This window comes from Ranitomeya imitator, chromosome 9 (genome assembly GCF_032444005.1).
Source record: "Ranitomeya imitator isolate aRanImi1 chromosome 9, aRanImi1.pri, whole genome shotgun sequence".
NCBI lineage: Eukaryota > Metazoa > Chordata > Amphibia > Anura > Dendrobatidae > Ranitomeya > Ranitomeya imitator.
The window spans coordinates 135059465-135073103 of NC_091290.1; the positions used below are offsets into that span (position 1 = coordinate 135059465).

At 43.6% G+C, this 13639-nt stretch overlaps 1 long non-coding RNA gene across 1 annotated transcript in view; it reads left to right on the forward strand.

Moving 5' to 3' along the window:
- The window catches only part of LOC138649028 (uncharacterized), an 868684-nt gene that overhangs the window by 700285 nt on the left and 154760 nt on the right, over positions 1-13639 (forward strand). Inside the window, exon 6 of the long non-coding RNA XR_011315225.1 lies at positions 11533-11661. This is a non-coding gene — a long non-coding RNA (uncharacterized lncRNA). The remainder of the gene's footprint in view (positions 1-11532; positions 11662-13639) is intronic.

Below are 13639 nucleotides of genomic sequence, written 5' to 3' on the forward strand. Positions count from 1 at the left end.
CACCGCCGTGGCCACCCATATGCTCCAGCTCCTGCCATGCTTCCTGTGATCCAGGACCTGGGCATGCCAAGCAGGTCTCCTGGCAGCGCTTGGGGCATGCTCGCAATCCGCGCTTCTTAAAGGGGCAGCTGCCTGGGCAACTTCAGAGTTTAGTTTGTATTGAAGCTGCTAAGTCAATTGTAAAGTCCCAGTTCTCGCAACCTGACCTGATTCTGTGTACCAGAACTTGTCTAGTAATCCAAGCCCGTCCTATACCAGTACCAGTGGCTGTATCGTCTTGTAGTCCAGAAGCTACACTATCTGAACCAGTACCAGTGGCCTTCCTTTCTTGTTTTCCTGAAACAAAACTATCTTCACCTATACCCTGTCCTGCCTGGGACTCTGAGTCCGAACCAGCATCCTTGACCCCAGGGGTCAGCTGCTACAGTACCGGATGCTGCCATAGAGAGATACCTGGTGACTAATTGCAGCTCAAGCCTGACCTCACCATCAGATGGTCCAGTGAAACCCAGGAAGCTACTTACTTATGCCCCTCCAGCGTAAGCTCGGCCCGTGGCGCAGTGGGTGCACGATCCACCAACGTGACAAATTTTGCAGCAGTTAAATTGGAGATTCCATCCATTTGCAGTAAACTGTCATTGTTTCCGCAGCAAAATCCTCAACAAAACGCTGGAAACTTTGTTTATGGATAGGAAATTTCTGGCAGGGTGTTGGATCGGTAACTCACAACCAACACTGAGATCCTGGATTACACTAGTTAATTTAATAATTCCATGTGAAAAAGCAGTCTATCAAAATAGAGGATGTCCGTTCAAGTTTACTAGAATTTGGGATTTTTGGAATTCTTCATTTCTCAGTCTCTACTCATTTATGAGAGTACAAATGGGGGATTTTTCTAAACTTGGTATATGGATAAGATAAGGTACTACTTATCATGGAGATGGTGTAAACTTGTGCTTGGGCATGTACTTATGTATACAATGATAGGATATCAACATGGAAGTAGTCCTGGCAGCAAAATTGATGTTACTGTTGTAGTTTTAAAGTTTGAGTTAAACCTACATTTTGTTACTCACATATTAGGTTATTGCTTATTTATCCAGAAGAAACAGTGTTTATGTAACAAAAGGCACATATACATCTTGTTTTTCCTCTTTATTTTTCTTTATTGAAAGTATATACCTTGCTGGATAACAAATGATACAAGATACCTAATAATATGCTGTAAACTAGATGTTTTATCAAGATTTGTACTTGTTGCAAAACTGTTTAGTAAAACGAATTAGAAGAAAAATCCTCAACAAAATCTGATTTGGTGCACATTTTTTCACTGCAGATTTTCTTGTGTGGAACATGTTCCTTACTTTGAAGTGAAGTTCACATCAGCCATATTACAGTAGCTCTTGTCCTTTTTCTTTTCTGACAACCTGTTGTTCAAAGAGTCTTCCTTCTCCTCGATAGTGGTCACATGCATGAGATGGGTGTCGGCCAAATGTGCCTTTCTTGGCAGGACCATCTAATGTGTATGGTAGTGTTATGACGTCTATACTACACGGGAGGACCTGGTCAATGACCTGAAGAGAGCTGGGACCACAGCCTCAAACGTTACCGTTAGTCCATCAAGCATGGAAGGGATTAGTGTACGGTTTCCGTGCTTGCTGATAGTTATTGAGACATATATTCCAGTAAGGTAAAACAAAATAGTGGTTTATTCAACGCGTTTCGAAGTCCAAATGACTCCTTCATCAGGAAAGACCACAAATATACAGAGACAGCAGAGGTATCGCTTAAATAGCTTGAAACTTCAACTGTGGGCGCCAAAATCTGAACCACATGATAAGGTGTCTGAGTTCAGTTAGGTTTCACATGGGATAACACATGACATACAAACGAAAAAAATGAATTGTGATACACTCAAGTTGTTTTTAATATAACCAATATAAGTATCTATTTGATAATACAACACAAGATGGCTGTCAGTCTTCCACGATCTGTGGCTCCATGCAAGATCTCGCCTCGTGGGGTAAGGATGATTCTGAGAAAGGTCAGGAGTCAGCCCAGAACTACATGGACCTGGTCAATGACCTTAACAGAGCTGGGACCACAGTCTCAAACATTACCATTAATAACACACTACGCCCTCATGGACTAAAATACTGCAGGGCATGCAAGGGCCCCCTGCTCACACCAGCACATATTCAGGTCCATTTTAAGTTCACCAATGACCATCTGGATCATCCAGAGGAGGCATGAGAGAAGGTCATGTGGTCAGGTGAGATCAAAATAGAACTTTTTGGTATCAACTCGACTGTCCGTGTTTGGAGGAAGAAGGAGGATGAGTACAACCCCAAGAACACTGTTCCAACCGTGAAGTATGCTGGGGGAAACATCATACTTTAGGGGTGCTTTTCTGAAAAGGGGACAGGACAACTGCACCGTATTGAAGGGAGGATGGATAGGGTCATGTACCGTGAAATTTTGGACAACAACCTCCTTCCCTCAGTAAGAGCATTAAAGGTGGGTCGTGGCTGGTCTTCCAGCATGACAATGACCGGAAACACACAACCAATACAACTAAGGAGTGGCTCGGTAAGAAGCATTTCATGGTCCTGGAGTGGCCTAGCCAGCCTCCAGACATGAACCCAATAGAAAATCTTTGGAGGAAAATGGAACTCAATGTTGCCTAGCGACAACCCCGAAACCTGTAAGATCTGGAGAAGATCTGTATGGAGGAGTGGGCTGAAATCCCTGCTGCAGTGTGTGCAAACCTGGTCAAGAACTACAGGAAATATCTGACCTCTGTAACTGCAAACCAAGGTTTCTATAACAAATATTAAGTTCTGTTTTTCTATTGTATCAAATACTTATTTCATGCAATAAATTGCAAATTAATTAGGTAAAATTCCTACAATGTGATTTTCTGGATTATTTTTTTTTTAAGATTCTGTCTCTCACTGTTGAAGTGTACCTACGATAAAAATTACAGACCTCTCTATTTTTTAGGGTATGTGCCCACGATCAGGAGTAGCAGCGTTTTGGAAACTCAAAATACTGTGTTGTACTGTACAAGCTCAGATTTATAGAAATCCCATGTCTGCTGTGCTTTTATTTGACACGGTGTAAACCCATATCCGGAGCATGGTTACGATTTACCTGCGTGATTAAAACGCATCGCTTTTGGACGCATCGAAGCGCATAGCCTTATAGGTAGGCTAAACTTGCAAAATCGGTACTGTATAAAATACTTATTGTCCCAATTGTAGCAACCGACTTCAGTTTTATTTTATTTTTTTTAACGATCCTTTATTTGCCACGTGTATATTCACACCCGTGAGTGGTTTTTTTTAGCGCAGTACTATGATCTTTCTTTCAACGCTTGTATATTAAGCACACCCAGTCTTGTTTTGGAGCTGCAAGTATCGGAGACAAGGGAAAAGGCCTTTCCAAGCCGATAACATGATGGTGTATTAATCATGGAGAGGGACCTGTGCTCTAGACTTGCTTTGTGTGTGATGTGGATGTAAGAAGAGGCTTGTGTGCACGCTCTGTGTATTACCTTGTCCTCTCTTGAAGGAAACTGGTTTACTGAATTCTGAGGGGACTTGGTGACATTAATGGCTGTGTTTTATGCAGCCCCAGTTATTATGAAGTGCATCCCAGATCATAAAATGCAAGTACAGAGCAGGCGGCCAGTGGGGTTTCTCTCCCTTGAAGATAATAGCAGTCAACATGAAAAGAAAAGGGCAGAGGTTATATTGCCACTATCTGATTGGTTGCTGATGTTCCGCAATGACATTTCTACACTTTGATCAGAAACTCTAAATAATCCATGAAGAAGAAACAGGTTATTTACGGAAAATGAGCGCTGGAAAAACTGGAAATCCAGGGTATACAAAATGTAATTATAGTAGATAGGATACAGTATATACAGTACTCTACATACAGTGTGTGCGATCACAATGCTCTATATGCAGTGAGTGAGTGTGATCGTAGTACTCTGCATTCAGTGAGTGTGATGATAGAACACTACATACAGTGAGTGCAATCACAGTGCTCTAGGCAGCGACCCAGGACAGTTCAAAGGAAACGTATTTAATGTCCAAAGCTCACAAAAATGAATGGCACATGGTATCCTCCTGATCACAGCCGGGCATCACAACAGTCCGTTTCCGAATCCGGTTGCCGAGGGCGACTGCACCAATGTGTCACGCTGAGGGGTGCCAAGTGTTCGCTGCTCTTGGCTCTGTGTTACCTCACACTACCTGAATGTTGCAGAGCCACCCGCTCTGCCTCTTGCAAACAAACACTGACACACCCAAACCCTTTACTTCAGGGTTTTAAAATGAGATCTGTGGCCATGGACCACTTCTAAGACCTGGCTGGAGGGAGAGAACTGCCCCACTACCATCCTGTAGTTCGCTCCAAAAATAAAAGCCCATGCCAGGTTTTCTTAAATCTGCTTTGTACAAAAAGAAAAAAAAAAGAGTATGAACCGCACTGTTGTGAATTCTGTGGCAGAGCTCCCTCCTGTGGTCACAAGTGGTACTTCGGCTGATTCTCTCTGTGAGCTTCCGTTGGTGGAGGAAAGTGGTACTGCGGCTTCTGAGTTTCCTTCCTCAGGTGATGTGGTGAAGTCGTTAGGTGCTGCTCTATTTAACTACACCTAGTGCTTTGATCCTGGCCTCCAGTCAATGTTCTAGTATTGGACCTGTTTCCTCCTGGATCGTTCCTGTGGCCTGCTGCTCTGCATAGCTAAGTTCCTCTTTGCTATTTGTTTGCTGTTTTTTATCGTCGCTTCATCTGCAATTTTTCTAGTATTGCTAAACCATTGACCGATTTGACCAAGAAAGGTGCTGATGTGGTCAATTGGTCTTCTGCTGCTGTGGAAGCTTTTCAAGAGTTGAAGCGTCGTTTTTCTTCTGCCCCTGTGTTGTGTCAACCAGATGTTTCGCTTCCGTTCCAGGTCGAGGTTGATGCTTCTGAGATTGGAGCAGGGGCTGTTTTGTAGCAGAGAAGTTCTGATTGCTCGGTGATTAAACCATGCGCCTTCTTTTCCAGGAAGTTTTCGCCTGCTGAGCAAAATTATGATGTGGGCAATCGAGAGTTGCTGGCCATGAAGTGGGCATTCGAGGAGTGGCGTCATTGGCTTGAAGGAGCTAAGCATCGCGTGGTGGTCTTGACTGATCATAAGAACTTGACTTATCTCGAGTCCGCCAAGCGGTTGAATCCTAGACAAGCTCGTTGGTCGTTGTTTTTTGCCCGTTTTGACTTCGTGATTTCATACCTTCCGGGCTCTAAAAATGTGAAGGCGGATGCTCTGTCTAGGAGTTTTGTGCCCGACTCTCCGGGTTTATCTGAGCCGGCGGGTATTCTCAAAGAGGGAGTAATTGTGTCTGCCATCTCCCCTGATTTGCGGCGGGTGCTGCAAAAATTTCAGGCTAATAAACCTGATCGTTGCCCAGCGGAGAAACTGTTTGTCCCTGATAGGTGGACGAATAAAGTTATCTCTGAGGTTCATTGTTCGGTGTTGGCTGGTCATCCTGGAATCTTTGGTACCAGAGAGTTAGTGGCTAGATCCTTTTGGTGGCCATCTCTGTCGCGGGATGTGCGTACTTTTGTGCAGTCCTGTGGGATTTGTGCTCGGGCTAAGCCCTGCTGTTCTCGTGCCAGTGGGTTGCTTTTGCCCTTGCCGGTCCCGAAGAGGCCTTGGACACATATCTCTATGGATTTTATTTCAGATCTTCCCGTCTCTCAAAAGATGTCAGTCATTTGGGTGGTCTGTGATCGCTTCTCTAAGATGGTCCATTTGGTACCCTTGTCTAAATTGCCTTCCTCCTCTGATTTGGTGACATTGTTTTTCCAGCATGTGGTTCGTTTACATGGCATTCCAGAGAATATCGTTTCTGACAGAGGTTCCCAGTTTGTTTCGAGGTTTTGGCGAGCCTTTTGTGGTAGGATGGGCATTGACTTGTCTTTTTCCTCGGCTTTCCATCTTCAGACTAATGGCCAGACCGAACGAACCAATCAGACCTTGGAAACATATCTGAGATGCTTTGTTTCTGCTGATCAGGATGACTGGGTGTCCTTTTTGCCTTTGGCTGAGTTCGCCCTTAATAATCGGGCCAGCTCGGCTACCTTGGTTTCACCGTTTTTCTGCAACTCTGGGTTCCATCCTCGTTTCTCTTCAGGGCAGGTTGAGTCTTCGGACTGTCCTGGTGTGGATACTGTGGTGGACAGGTTGCAGCAGATTTGGACTCATGTAGTGGACAATTTGACTTTGTCCCAGGAGAAGGCTCAACGTTTCGCTAATCGCAGACGCTGTGTGGGTCCCCGACTTCGGGTTGGGGACTTGGTTTGTTTATCTTCTCGTCATATTCCTATGAAGGTTTCCTCTCCTAAGTTTAAACCTCGTTTTATTGGTCCGTATAGGATTTCTGAGGTTCTTAATCCTGTGTCTTTTCGTCTGACCCTTCCAGATTCTTTTTCCATACATAACGTATTCCATAGGTCATTGTTGCGGAGATACGTGGCACCTATGGTTCCATTTGTTGATCCTCCTGCCCCGGTTTTGGTGGAGGGGGAGTTGGAGTATATTGTGGAGAAGATTTTGGATTCTCGTGTTTCAAGGCGGAAACTCCAGTATCTGGTTAAGTGGAAGGGTTATGCTCAGGAAGATAATTCCTGGGTCTTTGCCTCTGATGTCCATGCTCCCGATCTTGTTCGTGCCTTTCATATGGCTCATCCTGGTCGTCCTGGGAGCTCTGGTGAGGGTTCGGTGACCCCTCCTCAAGGGGGGGGTACTGTTGTGAATTCTGTGGCAGAGCTCCCTCCTGTGGTCACAAGTGGTACTTTCGCTGATTCTCTCTGTGAGCTTCCGTTGGTGGAGGAGAGTGGTACTGCGGCTTCTGAGTTTCCTTCCTCAGGTGATGTGGTAAAGTCGTTAGGTGCTGCTCTATTTAACTCCACCTAGTGCTTTGATCCTGGCCTCCAGTCAATGTTCTAGTATTGGACCTGTTTCCTCCTGGATCGTTCCTGTGGCCTGCTGCTCTGCATAGCTAAGTTCCTCTTTGCTATTTGTTTGCTGTTTTTTTTCTGTCCAGCTTGTCAATTTGTTTTTTTCCTGCTTGCTGGAAGCTCTGGGATGCAGAGGGTGTACCTCCGTGCCGTTAGTTCGGTACGGAGGGTCTTTTTGCCCCCTTTGCGTGGTTTTTGTAGGGTTTTGTGTTGACCGCAAAGTTACCTTTCCTATCCTCGCTCTGTTCAGAAAGTTGGGCCTCACTTTGCTAAATCTATTTCATCTCTACGTTTGTCTTTTCATCTTAACTCACAGTCATTATATGTGGGGGCTGCCTTTTCCTTCGGGGTGTTTCTCTGAGGCAAGGTAGGCTTATTTTCTATCTTCAGGCTAGCTAGTTTCTCAGGCCGTGCCGAGTTGCATAGGGAGTGTTAGGCGCAATCCACGGCTGCCTTTAGTGTGGTTTGAGAGGATTAGGGATTGCGGTCAACAGAGTTCCCACGTCTCAGAGCTCGTTCTTGTTTTTTGGGCTATTGCCAGGTCACTGTATGTGCGCTGACCTCTATGTCCATTGTGGTACTGAATTACCTTTCATAACACCGCACATCCAAAAATCATACGTTGATCTAAAGCCGCTAGGCAAAAATTTATATACTGAACATGAGGTTTTCAGTTTAACATTCTGATCAGACTGTATGAAGCCCACTGCCACTTCACAGCAAACCTCGTAGTGGGTCCTACCGCCCTAACGGAGCGGAGCCGTGCGGCGCCCACCGCCACAGCGGCCATGCACCAGCAGGGCGGACGGCCTGTTGCCCCACAGCGCCCATGCTGCGAGACTGAGCCCCCATGACTCCAGACCGCGCCGCCCCACCAGCACAAAGCCACAGCAACAATGGCCGCCACACAGCACCAGCACCAAAATGAAAGGAGCATTGAAACTCACCTTCCTCCAGCTCTTCAGTGAGAGCCAAAATGGGCTAGACCCCTTACTTTGCAGTCTCCTGCTAATTAAAATCACCTGTGCCAAATGGGAGGAGTGCTGGTCCAAGAAAGAGACAATAACATGCTTTTTGCTCTTTTTCTCTTTTTTTCTCTCTCTTTTTTTCTTTTTGTACAAAGCATTTTCTTAAATCTGCCTCGGGCAAATACACTTTTATTCTGCATTGCAACCACAGTTATACCTGTGACTGCAATGCACGCCAGCGGTCTTAATACGCTTCTATGCACATCCTGTGGGATACAAAGCGTCCCTCGCATATAATACTCGTCACTGCCTCACACTACATACCGTGAGTGTGATCGTAGTACTCTACATACAATGCGTGTGATGATAGTACTCTACATACAGTGAGTGCAGTCATATTGCTCTACATACAGAGAGTGTGACTATAGGACCATAGTACTCTACTTACAGCGAGTGTGATTATAGTAATCTACATACTGTGAATGTGACCATAGTGCTCTGCATACAGTGAGTGCAATCATATTGCTCTACATACAGAGAGTGTGATCATAGTGCTCTACATACAGTGAGTGCAATCATATTGCTCTACATACAGAGAGTGTGACCATAGGACCATAGTACTCTACATACAGCGAGTGTGATTATAGTAATCTACATACTGTGAATGTGACCATAGTGCTCTGCATACAGTGAGTGCAATCATATTGCTCTACATACAGAGAGTGTGATCATAGTGCTCTACATACAGTGAGTGCAATCATATTGCTCTACATACAGAGAGTGTGACCATAGGACCATAGTACTCTACATACAGCGAGTGTGAGTATAGTTATCTACATACTGTGAGTGTGACCATAGTGCTCTACATACAGTGAGTGCAATCATATTGCTCTACATACAGAGAGTGTGATTATAGTAATCTACATACAGAGAGTGTGACCATAGTGCTCTACATACAGTGAGTGCAATCATATTGCTCTACATATACAGAGAGTGTGACCATAGGACCATAGTACTCTACATACAGCGAGTGTGATTATAGTAATCTACATACTGTGAGTGTGACCATAGTGCTCTGCATACTGTGAGTGTGACCATAGTGCTCTACATACAGAAAGTGTGATCATAGTACGCTACATACATTGAGTGTTTATCATAGTGCGCTACATACAGTGAGTGTGATGATAGTGTTCTACATACAGTGAGCATGGTCATAGTACTTTACTTTAAGTGAGTATGATCATAATGCTGTACATACAGTGAGTGTGACCATAGTACTCTTCATACAGTGAGTGTGATTATAGTACTTTACATACAATGTGTGCGATCAAAGTGCTCAACATACAGTGAGTGTGATCATTGTCAGGGCTGGTGTTAGGGGTAGGCAGACCAGGCATCCGCCTAGGGCCCCTGCTTCACCAGGGGCCCCCAGCCAGTGGCATACCGCTAATAGCAGCACACCACCCAGCTACTATGGGGGCCCCTGAGTAAGAGGAGCCCGGCGCCGCCCCAACTCCCCCCCGCATCGCACATTCAATTATATATGCAGCATCTTATGGTGCCAATCATATATGGAGCACCTTATGGGGCCACCTATATATGGAGCAACATATGGGGCCCATCATATGCTGTATGGAGCATTATATGGGGCTCATTATAATGTATGGAGCAATATATGGGGCTCGGCTCATTATTCTGCATGGAGCACTATGTGGTACCCATAATACTGTATGGAGCAATATATGTGGCTCATTATTCTGTATGGAGCACTATGTGGTGCCCATAATACTGTATGGTGCAATATATGGGGCTCATTATTCTGTATGGAGCACTATATGGTGCCCATAATACTGTATGGAGCAATATATGGGGCTCATTATTCTGTATGGAGCAATATATGGGGCTCATTATTCTGTATGGAGCACTATGTGGTGCCCATAATACTGTATGGTGCAATATATGGGGCTCATTATTCTGTAAGGAGCACTATATGGTGCCCATAGTACTGTATGGAGCAATATATGGGGCTCATTATTTTGTATGGAGCAATATATGGGGCTCATTATTCGGTTTGGAGCAATATATGGGGCTCATTATTTTGTATGTAACAATATATGGGGCTTATTATTCGGTTTGGAGCAATATATGGGGCTTATTATTCTGTTTGGAGCAATATATGGGGCTTATTATTCTGAATTGAGCAATATATGGGGCTCATTATTCTGTTTGGAGCAATATATGGGGCTCATTATTTTGTACGGAGCACTATATGGGGCTCATTATCCTGTATGGAGCACTATATGGGGCTCATTATCCTGTATGGAGCAATATATGTGGCTCATTATTCTGTATGGAGCAATATATGGGGCTCATTACACTGTATGGAGCACTATATGGGGCTAATTATCCTGTATGAAGCTATATATGGGGCTCATTATTCTGTATGGAGCACTATATGTGGCTCATTATCCTGTATGGAGCACTATATGTGGCTCATTATCCTGTATGGAGCACTATATGGGGCTCATTATTCTGTATAGAGCATTATCTGGGGCTCATTATTCTGTATGGAACAATGCATGAGGCTCATTATTCTGTATGGAGCACTATATGGGGCTCATTATTCTGTATGGAGCACTATATGGGGCTCATTATTCTGTATGGAGCTCATTATTCTGTATGGAGCACTATATGGGGCTCATTATTCTGTATAGAGCATTATATGGGGCTCATTATACTGTATGGAGAAATATATGGGGCTCATTATTCTGTATGGAGCACTATATGGGGCTCATTATTCTGTATGGAGCTCATTATTCTGTATGGAGCACTATATGGGGCTCATTATTCTGTATAGAGCATTATATGGGGCTCATTATACTGTATGGAGAAATATATGGGTCTCATTATTCTGCATAGAGCACTATGTGGTGCCCATAATACTGTATGGAGGACTATACTGTCCGGTTTCTGACCTATTGATATCACTCATGTAATATAAGAAGTGGGAGAAATCTTTGGCATTGTACTACACCTATATTTCTATGCTGTATGTGTGCATCATGAATTATGTGTTAAAGGGGCCACTGAGACTCTTTCGCCCTCGCCCCATGAAAACCTGGTGCCAGCCTTGATCATACTGCTCTACAAATAATGAATGTTAACAAAAGCAATTCTGTAGCATTATTCAAAATACTTGTTCCGAGCCTATACATGCTATGATGCAGCAGGTGATAGGGTACTGAGTCATTTATTGAAATATATTGAGAATGGAAATTATTATCATGACATGACACCTATAGAAAACAACACAAATACTCAATACCTCACACTTACACAAAACACTAACTATAACATAGTGATTTGTCAGCAATAGATTATATTTCCTGTACAACTGTAAAATCTATACAATATGATAAATATATCTGTAAATGTAAAAAATGTTATTTCTCAATTTTAGAGTCACATTTGCATTTCTGTAAGTCAAAGAAACATCATTTCGAAACATTTGCTACTGATTTACTAGAATATGGCCATTTTTGTATTTTAGGTAAAAGTCTTCATTTTGTCATTTTCGGCATAGGCTCCTGAATGGGTCATGACAACCTTTACTAGGACTTGAGCGTATCAGCGGGCTTCAAGAAGACCCTCTTTGGCTGTACAGGTCAACTTGGACCAGGTGAATATTACATTGGAGATGAGGCGGTCGCCTTTACCGTAGCAAATGTTTTTTTGTTCAATTATCACTTATTAAAGTAAATATATAAAACTCGAATATTTTTTATATAATTAGCAGAAATTTGTATTCTTCACTTTTGAAATTATACTTTAGGCACATATTTTGTGAAAGGGTTTTTAGGTGTTTTTAGCATTCCTGAGAATAAGGATTTGCAAAGCCCGAACTGAATGGAACATAGATCGAGCACACGGATCTAAACTTTATTCATTCTCTATGGGACTGATGACTATAGCTTTATACAGTGCTCTGCTATCTTCAACAGTACCATAGAGAATGAGTGGCATGAAGGTGCGCTCCATTGACCTCCGCTCCATTCATTGAGCCCCATTCGAAGGATAAATGGGATCGGACCGCTATTCATAAGGGATAACTTTAAAACTTAAAAACCTTTAAGCACTTACCATTGGGCTAAGGTTTCTAAGATCCAAAAGACAGTTTATATATTTCAAAAAGTTGAATTATTAAAGTATAACAACGCACGCATTATATCAACCCCCATACTCCACATATATATTAAAACGTATAGTAAGACTACTTGTTAAACTAGACTTATATGGGAATAATATAATATGTTATGTAAGAGCAGTAAAAAGCATATGGCCCAATGGCCTAATTTAAATATGTAATAACAAAACCTAGAATAATACAGAAAATAAAGTATGATGCAAGCAAAAGTGCCCCCACAGTATGATACTCCCACAGTGAATTCCTCCACAGTACCCTCCACACACATGGTATGCTGACCCTACTGTACCCCTTCCCCAGTAGAATATGGTGACCATATTACAGTATGGTTCTCCAACTGTAATCCCCACACAGCCCTCCACACATTATAATGGACCCAACATAGTGCGCCATACAATATAATGGAACTCACATAGTGCACCGTACACAATAATGGCCCCACACAGCCCTCTGCACCTTATAATGTACCCCACATAGTCCTTCATACACTGTAATGGACCCCACATAGTGCTCCATACAGTATAATGGCCCCACACAGCCCTCCATACAGTAGAATGGACCCCCACATAGTTTTCCATACACTATAATTGACTCCATATAGTGCTCCATACAGTATAATGGACCCCATATAATGCTTCACAGTGTAATTGGCCCCACATATTGCTCCATACAGTATAATATGCCCCACATAGCCCTCCATACAGTAGAATGGACCCCCACATAGTCCTCCATACAGTATTTTGGACCCCACATAGTGCTCCATACAGTATAATGGACCCCACATAATGCTCCACAGTGTAGTGAGCCCCATATATTGCTCCATACAGTATAATAGTCCCCACATAGTGCTCCATACAGTATAGTGGACCAAACATAGTGCTCCACAGTGTAATGGGCCCCACATAATGCGCAATACAGAGTGATGGGCCCCACATAGTGCCCCATACAGTGTACTGGGCCCCACATAGTGCCCCATATATTGTACTAGGCCCCACATAGTCCACCATACAGTGTACTGGGCCTCATATAAACAATAAATACTCATCTCTCCTCGTTCCCCCGCTGCTCCTCTTTAGACAGTGAGCACTCTGAAGCTGTGCACTGCTCGACAGAGGGTAAGTTCTAATGACGTCAACACGCCCGCTTTGATAAGACGTTAGATGCAGAGGGATAATGATGGTAAAGGGAGTGTCAGCTGACGCCCCCTCCATCATTGCTTTCAAATTTATCGGCATCCAGGATGCAGATACAGCTGAATGTGCAGTGCCTGGCAGGGGGTCTGCCCAGCATCATTGGCCAAATATACTTACCCTGTGGGACAGATTCGGCCAATGAGCAAGAGTTTGACATATGTGCTTTAAGTAAATGAATGTCCCTAGATAAAGATGACAAATCTTCCCCAGTTCCAAAAGCGAGTCTCCACTGCTGCTCCTCAAGTCTGGCGTATGCTGCG